We start from the raw sequence: 12,259 nt of genomic DNA, 5'->3' as shown, positions 1-12,259 counted from the left end.
CCATAAAGAGGAATTTTACTCAAATATTTACCAAATAATGAACTTAAATTTAGTCTAAAGTTATGTTAAATTACACAACTTTTCTTCAAATTAGCTAGCTGCTTAATGACCTATAAAATTTTCACTGAGTTTTTTTATTATTTGTTAAACTTATATTTTAAAGTGTATATTTCACTGATATATATATATATTTTTACAATTTTAATAAGTTATTTATAGAGAAAGCTTTAAACATAATATAAAACTTTTACAATTTTTTTTTCAGGTTTTAACTCAAATAAGTTTTACAAAACTTCTTTAGTAAAATGGAAATAGTTGCCTAAAACTTAGTTTTCAAATATTGAGGTTAGTTTTTTTTTGAATAAGAAAATGACTGATGCTTTAAATAAGTAGTAAAATTTCAGTTTTAAACAAAGATATTTATGTTTTAGATTTAAATGAAACATGTTTATATAACTATATCATAGTAAAACTTACTATAAAACTGTTTTTAAATTGATTAATTTTTATATTAACTATTCAAACGATGTTTTTGCTGATTAAATTATTACTTTGTTATCACATTTTCTTATTGTAGTTAAGGTTTTTTTATTGTACTTATAAACATTAAACAATTTTTTTTGCAATTTTAAATCAAATTGATTATATTTTAGTACTTTCTACTGCAGTTATTTATTTGATAGCTGATCAAAAAAAAATTCTTCTAGTTTGAAATAATGCCAAAAAAAATAAACTGTTTTTTTTTATGTTGGTTTAAATCAAAGTGGTACACGTTTGCTTTATATTAAGACTTGGTTTATTTTAACAACTTTTGTTCGAAAACTATTTTAAAATGGTTGTTATCATCATGAAAAACTAATAAATTTATTAATATTCAGCAATTCCCACACTAGTATACGTCAACTCACCTTCAAAAGCTAGAAAAAACTTTAATTTATGGCCAACCAAATAAAAGATTTTGACAAAAGTTGTAATTTTTTTTTTTATAAATCTGGTTTGCCCTTATCATTACTTAACCTATTAATGAGTTTTTAAGGCTTGCTTGTTGTTAAGAGGAATCTTTTTTCAAAATTAAAAAATCCTTGAATTTTTTTTGCTTAATATTTACTTAAGAACTCAGTTTTTACCATTAAGTTTTTTTAAAGTAATTTTGTGTGAGTTACTTGTAATAATTAACACAAGCTGCTACAAGATAATACAGATTTAAAGAAGTGTAAATTCAAATAATGAGTCGTGTGTCTTGAAAAAACTTAATTGGTTTGCAAAAAATGTTTTTACAGAGCACACTTTACAATTACATATTACTTAAGACCCCAAGGTATCATTTTCAATATGCAATGTGTCAATAGAGTATGAATCACGTATGAAACTTTAACAAATGTTTTATTTTATTATTTGCAGTTGTAGCCTTATGTTGTTGGTTTTTTACCTAGTATGCAAAAAGTTGTGTACTTAAATAGAAAATTACTGTACGATCAAATCTTTGTGTCAACTTTTGTCTTGCACCATAGAAAGTCAAAGCTGTAGACTTTGGCTGATGTCTTCTTTGATTATATTATTTAGTTTCAAAAACTTTTACCAGTATATAAAGTTTCATTTAGCTCGTTAGTAAAAATGACTGTTTTAGATATCTAAATATAATTGATGACAAGTTATTTTTTGATTTTGGATTAGTCAAAGTCTTATTTCATTTAAAAATAATTAATTTAGTTTTAATGTATATATTTTTAAATATTATTACTTATATTATAAGTCTAAAAAATCATTCATTATTCTGTCTACTCTAACATAACAACAAATAAGTTTTACAAATTTTCAATCAACAACATAATACATAAAACTGTTTTATTATAAAGATAATTGTAACTTTAAATGCTAGTATTATTTTTATGTTAGTTTTATTTAAAGTCTTTGTAAAAAAGTTTCAGTTTCAAAATTATTTATACTTATATTGATGGTATAAGGGCATAGAGGGGTCTAATCTTTTTTTTTTCTCATAAACTAACATGAGAACTTATTTTAAAGCTTAGAGTTGATGTTATAAGATACTTTTTATAGAACAGAAAAATTTCAATAGACTTTTGAGATATAACAAGTTTTGTAAAAAAGTTTAAATACAACCAAATGGAATGAAAATTTTCAAGGGCGATTTTCTCAGAATCTTAAGAAAATTACTGAATTCTAAATTTCCTTCATTTTTTAAGCAATTTAGTTCAAACTTTCAGGAAATGTACTTTTTAATATTACAAACAACTTAAGGAAACGGATTTTTAAATTTTTGTTAAAACTTTACCCCCTTTATGCTCTTAATTAATTATTACATAATATGTAATGTTACAAAACAGTGTAAGTCATCTATAAAACTTTAAAACATACTTTTTGTAGTTATTTTAGTTGATACTTATACTAAAAATGAGCATAAATTTGTATGAAAAATATATCACAACTTTAAAAAAGATAAGATTTTGAATTAAGTATGTGGTAACTACATAAAAATTTTATAAAAATTACACTTCAACTATGAAATTTTGGTGAAAACATTGAAAAAATTTATGTAGTACAGTTGGTTATTTTTTGAATTACTTATGTAGCTTAAAAACTGATGTAATTAGTGATATTGTAAGATCATTACTTTGAAAGCACTTTAAGGAAATTCGTGCAATTACTCAAATACTGTTAATGATTTAGTAATACTTAGTAAAAGAGTGTTTGTTTTGTAATAATTGAGCCAATTTAACCTTAAAAATATACATAATTAAATAATATTTTAAAAATATTCCAAGTAAAAATAGTATTTTAGTTAAGAGAACAATTACTTATGACTCTTATTTTTTAAACTTAGCATTTCACATACTTATGATAAGTTCACAGAAGCAAAAGCCTTGAATAATCTAATGTTTCTGCTTTGTTTAATTAAGTTAATTTTAATTTCTTTGTCTTACACAGCTTATAAATATGAATTTAGCAAATAGACGAAAAGGAAATGTGGGGAGTTTGAAAAGTTTGTGCATTCAAAATATTGAGCTCACATACAAGTTTGATTTTAACATCAGACATGATGCTGAAATTTACAACTATATAAGTGCTTACAATAAACTAGCAATTCCTTTGTCAATACAAGTTTTTTGTAAGAATTTTGAATGCAAGTATGTAGAATTTCATAAGTTTTTGTGGTTTTTGCGCTATTTTGTTTGGGACTTGAGAGAAGTAGACTGCTATAAGACTCATTTACGTAAACATAATATCTTTTTAAGTGAAGTTAACTTTGTTGGTTGTAATTATTTAGATGGACAAATGTGTATTCTACTTGTTTGTCATATTAGTGAGCAATATAAGGTAGCCAAGTTGAAAAAGAAATGTATAAAACATCATCTAAACATGCACAATGAAAACATCAAAATAAACAACAAGTCCTTAAAATTGACAGTCTCAAGTCACAATGACTTAGTTTGTCACCATAGAGACAGCAGAGTTCCAGAATTTTTCGATCTAGACAAAGGAGTCATGTTTGATTTTGTCCAAGCGTTGAAAACCTTAGGTTATCCCGGGTTCTACATTGAAGCTTACGCTCACGATCATCTATTGAGTGAGCTTTTTATCAGACATGCTCCTTTTTATAAAATGCAAGAATACAAGCCATGTTTACCTGCAGACCAGAAAGACTTTTTAAGTATAATGAGGTTCATTAAGAAACCAAGTAAAGTTAATGGGTTTAAAATGTTCAAAGACAGAAGTGAAATTGGCTGTCCAAACCTTAATAAAGTTTTAAAGAACCTTTGTTCTTTAAAAGAAGTGGAGCTAAACTTATTAAATGTTCCAGATGTACAAAAAGAGTCCATCATAGACAGTTTGAATGCAAACTTAAGGAGCTTCAGCCTTGTATTTTTTCAACCAATTAGTTTTTTGCTTCACATTGGTAGAAGATTTAAAAATTTACAAAATTTAAATGTTTGTTACCTTGGTAATCATAGTTGTGGAGGTTTTAAAGTTGAACAGACCAACTATTTTGATGGATTAAACAAACTGGGTCTGTCAGTTTTCAGAAACTTAAAGCAGTTCAGTTTTTTCTGCGGTTATTTTTTTCAAAAGCCAGTTCCTTTTCTGATGAACATTATTCTGACCATTTTGAAAGGCTGTAAAAAAACTCTAACTAAATTTGTACTGAAATATTGCGACAGACCAGATTATATAGAAATCATTGACTTTATCTGCTCAAATAAATTGCCTCTAAAAGAGTTAAGTTTTAAACATATTGATTATCTTACGGGAGCAGACATTATGCGCATTGTTAACTTAGACAGCTGTCCTGATTTGATTTTGAAAGTTGTAGAGTGTAAGAAAATATCTCGAATTGATAGGGATGCTATTTTAAGCCACATTGCTCATAATGGCTTGCACAAAACAGTGATTTTTGGTAGATTTTATTTATAAACAGCCAATATAAACTGCAAAATTCACAATAAAACTTGTGAAGGCCATAGGAGCTCAAGTATAAACTTTAAATTAATTTTTATGAAACTTAAAATGCAGTTTTTACCTATTTACAGTCTTGAAAAAGTAGTCTCACACAAGATTATTTTTTTTCATTGCTTACGTATTTAAAAGTTTACAAATACAATCTTTTTCAAGCTAGTGACGCCAATTTTATTGAAAATACTACTTACAAATGTTAAGAGCTTCAGTTAAAAAAGTTAAAACTTTAAACATTTTAAAATAACGTATTAAAAAAAATCATTACCAAAAACCCAAAAAGGGCTTATATTTTTAATAGTCGAAACTGTAAAAAGTTTAAACAAGATTGCTTAAAGATAGCTTGAAATGATATTTAGAAAAACCTTTTTTTTTTGACACTTAAGTTTTTAACTTTCTACATATCTCTCACCTAAATCCAGTATGTATAAAAATCTAAGTTTTTTTTTGTTAAATATAATAACTGTCTAAAAGCTATAAAAGTAGTCTAAAATTTGAAATACATATAGACCTGGACTTTTATTAAGATGTATTTAACTAATTAGGGTATTAAGTAATTTTTTACCAGTGAACCTCATTTAAAGTGATCAGTTGCTTATGGCCATTTAAAAACTCAATTTTTTTTAAGGTCTTAGAATCTTAGATGAAAGGTTTAAGAGTTCAATAGGTCTTATGGATGGTTCAAATTATAAGAAACGTTAATTTCATTAAAAATATATTCTATCCTACAGTTTTTAAAGAAAAAGTTCTAATACTTTGAATTTAAACATAATTTTTTAAATTTTGTATAAAACTACCTATTTTTTATAACAAACTTTTTTAATTATGTTAAGTCTTTTTTTGAACTACATTAGGGTTTCCAACACTTTTTTTCATAATACCCTCTTTAAACAAATAAAAAAATGCAATGGACCCCTTCTGAAAAAACTACCCTTAAATTTGCATAAGACTTTTTTTGCTCTTTATCATGAACTCTAGAATGTCTAGTGTAAATTGCAATTTATGGCCTTATTGTCCTCAACGGACCCTTTACTAGTTCTGCCCCCTTTACAGTTTATGGCCCACTTAGGAAAACAGTGAACTAAGCATTTCTTAATGCAAGAAATATTTCAAGAAAGTTTGAGGTTGTTTACTTAAAAACTGTAAGGAGATAAATTTTTAGTGAAATTTCTAAGCTTTCAAGAAAATTGACAGTAAAAATTTTTTTCATAAGTTAACAACAAAAACTTTTCTACTCTACTGACTTTCTCTCAAAAGTAGGTTGAAATTTTAATCTTCACAAAAAAACTTCATTGTATATAATTTGAACTTTCAAATAATTTTGAGTGTTGTCTTTGTAAAGGACAAGTGATACTACTTTAATTTCTAATAAAATTTTTCAGGTTATTGTGTTTTTTGATTTATGGTTTAAAATAAAAGTAAAAAAGTTCATTGTTATCTGACAACTTTTTTATCTTGCTAAATTTAAAAAGTTCAGATGGCGCCTGTGCTTACTAACTTGATTTTGTAAAATTAATTAACGCCTTTAGTTTTCCCAAAGAACCTATAAAACAAAATTTAAAGTTTTGATGTTTTAATGAATATTGGATTTAAAAGCCTTTGTAAGCTTTTATAGCGTACAAATCTTTCTGGTGTAAAAAAACATAAGTTATTAGACTTTCATTATCTATCAACCCTATGTAACATAAAAGTTTTTAAGATTAATATTAGTCTGGTGTAAATATATTATGTGTTTTTATTATCTTAACAAAGTCAGAACTCGGTAAAATAAGTAGCTTTAAAAGAACCATTTACAATACTTTCGAAAGTTTGTTACTGTCTAGTTGCATCACATTTCAATAAAGTAAATTTTTCCATTTTTAATTGTAAAACTTCAAAAAAAGTGTTTAATCATTTAAAAAATGAGAAAACTAAGATTAACATCACAATTAAATTTACTTTAAAAAAAAACTTAACATCCATTTTGATTCCTTTTTTCAAGTTCTAATATTCGTTCTGTTTTAAACCATTGTGCTTTAAATTGCTGCTTAATATATACTTTGTTTTTATCACCTTTTTTTATAAAAGTAATTTTATTTTTTTCGTATGTTTTGTAAGTAATATAATTTACTATCATAAAAAAAATCTTTTTCTAATCAAAAGTTAGGATCAACTAATATAGATAAACTTTGCGTACTTATTAATTTTTTTCGAATTTTCTAAAAAATAACTGTCATACGCTTGTTTACAACATTTTCAAGTTTCATTTGTGCAAATACATTTATTTTAATCATTTTTATTTTATTTGTATATGTTTGGTTATTTACTGCTATATTACATTAATCAATTTATTTTACCATACATGTTCACTGCTGCATCATTGTATTTACACAAAACTTTTTTTGCAGGTTTATAGATAAAAGCAGTAACTTTACAAGCAAGCAGTAAGTAGGGAAATGGGTTGCCAAAATTGCCATGTGAGTTTTCTACAATAACAAGTATTATTATGTAGTTAAGTTTTAAACCATTAAATATTAATTAAGAATATAATTAAAACTAATATTTTGTATTTTTACAAACTATATTTGAATTCGTTTTTATGAGGAAAATAAAGTTGTATCTGTAATATTTATACACAACTACTTTCGTTAGCAAAAAGAAGCATTTGTTTTTGAATGTATTTTGTGTATTAATGGCTAGTAGTATTTATTGAATCTAAATACTAATAAATCTTTTTTTAAATAACTTTTTGGTATTTTCTAAATAATTATATCAACTAAATATTATTATCAACTACTTTATCAAATAAATGTAGACATAAAAGCATTAATAATATTTTATTTTAAATCCAGATGTTATGTAAAATGTTAAAATGACTAAATAATATTTTTATTATAAATATTTGTTGTATATAAGATTTTTTTTTTATTTAAGTTATAAAAAATTGTTTAAGTTAATTGTAGCTTATCAGTAATGATAAGTATTTTGTAAAGTTTTACATTACCACTATTGAAGTTTTAAATTTATATTAATCATTTTCTTTATCTTATTTTCAAAAATTTATTAAATAGCTTTGAACTAAGCAATATTTGTTTTTTATTTATATTAAATAACTTTGAACTAAACAATATTTAATTTATATATATGTTAAATAAATTTGAACTAAACAATATTTTTGTTTAACTATAAGTATTTTTCAAGACCTCAGTATTTCTGCTGACCAACTTTGCTCTTCGATGAAGTAGATGTGGATTATATTGAGTGGAGCACCTAATTGTTGTGGAGCATTACATTAAGCGGAGCACCTAGTTGTTGTGGAGCATTATATTGAGTGGAGCACCTAATTGTTGTGGAGCATTATATTGAGTGGAGCACTCGATTGTTGTGGGGCATTATGACGTAATTGTTGTGAAGCATTATGACGTAATTGTTGTGGAGCATTATGATGTAATTGGAAGTGAGCTGAGATGTCATTACTTCCAGGAAACAGCTAAAGTGATAATGCTTTTCAGAAAGTTTAAATTATATTTTACTGTCCAGTAGTATTAGATAATGATTTTTTAACTCTTTTTAAAAATACAGTGTTTTAAATAATGTAATTATTTTAGAATTATATTTTGTCTCTTTTATTGATGTGTTTGTATTATTTTTGAAGTAATAAATTTTTATTAGCATTTTTGTCTTGTGACAAAAAAAAAGGTTATTTGACACTGTTCGAACTGAGTGCTAGTAAAAACCAACTAAATTACTCTTTTTTTAATCAAACTAAAATATATAACTTTAGCTTTATCAAAGTTATAAGAAATTCAACTTTTTTATTCTTATTTTTGTTATATTTACTTAAAATGGTTCCGTTTAGTCTAAGCATACAATTATTTTATAAGCATACAGCGTAACAAATGTACTTTTCTTATAAACCATTTTTTTGCCTTATTAAAACAATTTTCTTGTATTTATGTTATTTAGTATTGCACTGTTTTTTTATACCACGACAAGCAAAACTGCTCTTACAACTTTTTTACTGCAAACTTACTGTAGTTATTTTGGAAATATTTTTGTCTGAGATCAAAAATTTTAGTTGATTGTTTTTCTTTTTTGAATATACTAGAGTGGTTTCATATCTTTAATAAATAATATTAAGTGTAATTTTAATGTAATATTAAAGTTAACTGTTGCTGTAATTAATTTAAGTTTTCTAAAAAGTTTAATTTGTAGTATGCTGTAAGCCATGTATTTTATGTTATTTATATTCAAAGATATTTAAAATACAATTATTACTTCCGGCAAGCAGTAAAAAAATTATTATTTAGATATCTATGTTAATTAATTGGTGTAAAATTTTATAAAAGCTACCTCTAATATCTCATGAAATATCGTAGTGTCATTTTCACATGGATTATTAAATAAAAATACGAAATCAAGAATTTTTTCTATTTTATACTTTCTGCTAAAAAGACGCATAGCTTAGGTCATTATGTTTCCTTTTTTCTTAAGATAATGATTGATAAGTAATGACAGTAAATAAAAAACTTAAAGCAAAAAAGCTTTAATATAATATTTTTAAACTGAAAATACAAGCCGAAAGAATTAGCTATTTTTTTACAAATTTTTTTAGCTGTTATATAACAGTAAATTCTACATTTTCTAGTATTTATTCCTACTTAGCTATAATAACTTAGAAAATGTTTGATAAAAGAGTTAAAATTTGATATTATGTCAAAAGTCTACAAATAATTTTTGTAACCAAGCCTTCAAAATGCAGTAAAGATTTTTTAATTTATTACTTAGTTAAACTTTAAAACTTAAATGTCTATTAATATGAATAAAATAATAAAAGCTAAAACTATTTTGCTATATATCTATCAATATAATAATCTAAAAAAGTTTTTTAGCAATACATTTCAGAATTTTTAATTAAATGCTTTATTCCTTCATTAGATATGCAGCAAATAATAACATTACACTTATAACTATTTTTTTCGAAAAGTTTAGAAACAACAGAAGTTTTAAATGTAAATTAATACCACAGGTGATTTTTTTTTCAATAGAACATGAGTTGACTGGATTAACCAAAAAGATTTGAAAAACATAACCTAAGATTTATATTAATTTGTTAATGAGGTGCATTCCTACAAAAAGTGCTATTGTTTAAAGCGTGTACTAAAAATATTTTACCTGCTGAAACTTTCAACATTTAATTAAAACGTTGTTTTAAGTTGATGTAAATGACCAATACGCTGACAAGACCTTATTTGTTAGAACAAAAAAGCACACAGGTTAATTTTACAGTTTTGCTCGGATTGTAAATAACTAGTTGTTTTGTCCTTAAAGAATCTACTGTCTGTCAACCGAACTCAGACAAAGTAATCATTTTTTTAGTTAGTATCATTAGTTTTAAATTAGGAATTTTATTTTTTTTGATTAGTTCGATCACCAAAAAGTTTTTTTGTGTACCCAGGTCCTTATATCAAAAATGTTTGAACATTTTTTTTTCTTTCAATAAACTAACCATTTTGGTAGCTTATCAAAATTACTGCATTTTAAAGCATTATTGGTTATTAATTAAGCTTTTGTTTTCGAAAGTAAGTTGCAATTAAAAAAAACAGATTTAAACAAAATATTATGCTTTAATTTTTTTGATCTTTAAGTAAATAAATTTTAGCTTATAAAATATCAAACCATTTTCTACAGAGCCTTTAAAATAGACTGAATGTCTTTTAAACTAGCCGTGGAGAATCTCCAGTTTTTTGATAGATAGAAACTAACTTTGTTTATTCAACCTATCACAAATACTCTAGTTTATCAAAATCAATATAAGTTTCTATCAAAATTAGGTGATTCTTTCATTCAACTAACTTTAACTAAGCACTAATTACAAAGTTATAAAATAAGTTTGCCGATCAAATTTACGGACATTACCTGAGGATAGGATTAAAAACAGATATAAGCAACTTTCTAGTCATCACGACAAATATTAAGATTTTGTAAACATTTGGTGGTTTTATAAAACATATAATTTCATAGGATTACACAAAACACTATAGACACATAACAATTTTTTTATTATCTAACACCAAGCTGCAATAAATGATCTTAAAACTAGCTTTACAGTTTGTTCACAAATTAAGTTTTTTCATACTTTACAACTTATTTGCAATCGGTTTTTTAGTTAGTAAAATTTTTTACAGCTAAAAAGTATGTCGGGTGTTTTAACTTAAACAAAAGATGCACTGCACAAAACTTCAGAAAATTGTAGCACTGTTCGTTTTATCTTTAATTAACAGGAAAAGATTTTTTTGTTTGAATAACTTTCTATGAAGTTTGTTACTACAAGCACAACCATTTTGTTTTTTTTTTCTTGCTTAATAAAATCTTTAATAAGAATTTTTACCCACAAAGAGTACTGAGAAAAATGTCCAATGTTATATTTATACCGATGGAAAGTTGCTACAAAATAATTGTTATCTGGTCTGAAGAATTTTTTTCAAGTATTTCTTAATTATTTTTTTATTGCAATACTTTTTGAGGTGTTTCAGTTTTAATTCTTACTTTCTATGGAAACAAGTATCGGCCATAAAAAATTAAACTTTAACAAAGTTCTTAAACCTGATAATAGAATTAGTTTGCAATAAATAAACGATATTATATTACCTACACAACAGTACTCCCAAATTTAGAGATTTGATTCATAGTTTTCTTAAACATAAAAAAGTATTTTTTTAATTTATCATCAAACTAAAAACTAAATCATTCGACAAAATCTAACCAGCTAAGTCGGCTGCTATTTACAAATAACAGGTCGGAGTATTTTAATCTTTAAAAATTTGTTAAAAAACACTGATTAAATGTCAAAGGTCAACTAAGAAATTAAACAAGCATTTTGCTGTTTACATTTAATAAACTAAAAGCAAACTTGTAATTGCTGTTATAAAAAGACTTGTTTTTTTTTTGTTTTTCATAGGTTAGTGTTTTTATACTTTTGGTTTTATAAAAATAAATATTAGAGTTCTAAACTTCAAGAAAAAAGTGGAATTGAAAGTACACAATAAGTACAACATTAAATTAATAAGCTGTTGTTTAGCTTAAACAATCGTTCCAGTAGTTCTTACCGAGCCTTGAACGGCGCTTAAAAACTGTTGTATGGTAATTGTCATGAAAAATACTATAAAACTTATTTTTGTTATTTTTAAACAGTTGTTTCTATTGCTTATATTCCTTGTATGCGTAAAAGATCTTAGTACAAATATGTTTAGTCCTAAGATATTTTATGCTGATAAAAAATATAAATTAGTGACTTATTTCAAACATTACAACGCAAAGGATAGAGATAAAAAAGTTTTAATTATGTATAAATATTAAATGTGTAGAGTGTAAAAAGTCAATAAACTTTACTCTATAAAACTGTTTGTTTAATTTTTACAAAAGTTCCTACAGTAACTTCTTAGCATTTAATGAATAGTAATTGTTGTTCAAGGTTTTAAATTTAAATAAGTTTGGGCTCAAAAACAGAATATGTACTAAATTCTTAAATCGAATAAATACTGTTATAATGTGTTATTTTATATAAACTAAAATTGTAGTTTTACCATACCAGCTTTCACAATACTTTGAAAGTTTTCAACATATCTACTTAAAGCTGATTTTGTTTTTAAATTATAAAGAAGTTCTTAAAATACTTATCCAAAAATGTTGAACTCTTCTAATTATAAAAATACAACAGTTGTATACAAAACTTATTAAAGGTAAAGTTAAAACTGAACTTTAGAAGAATTTTTTCAACGCATTTTTGTAACCAAACTGTAGCTGTGTA

The 12,259-nt window shown here is 24.7% G+C and overlaps 1 long non-coding RNA gene across 1 annotated transcript; it reads left to right on the top strand.

Moving 5' to 3' along the window:
- Window positions 1-220: 220 nt before the first annotated feature.
- LOC145831847 (uncharacterized) lies at window positions 221-8,450 on the top strand. Its single transcript, XR_014369688.1, has 3 exons — window positions 221-345; window positions 6,858-6,926; window positions 7,651-8,450. It is a non-coding gene; the product is annotated as an uncharacterized LOC145831847 (long non-coding RNA).
- Window positions 8,451-12,259: the final 3,809 nt, after the last annotated feature.

This window comes from Thalia democratica, chromosome 3 (genome assembly GCF_965202585.1).
Source record: "Thalia democratica chromosome 3, ktThaDemo2.hap1.1, whole genome shotgun sequence".
NCBI classification, from domain to species: domain Eukaryota; kingdom Metazoa; phylum Chordata; class Thaliacea; order Salpida; family Salpidae; genus Thalia; species Thalia democratica.
Note: the sequence above shows the minus strand (reverse complement) of the source record. Positions and strands in the feature narration are given on the sequence as shown.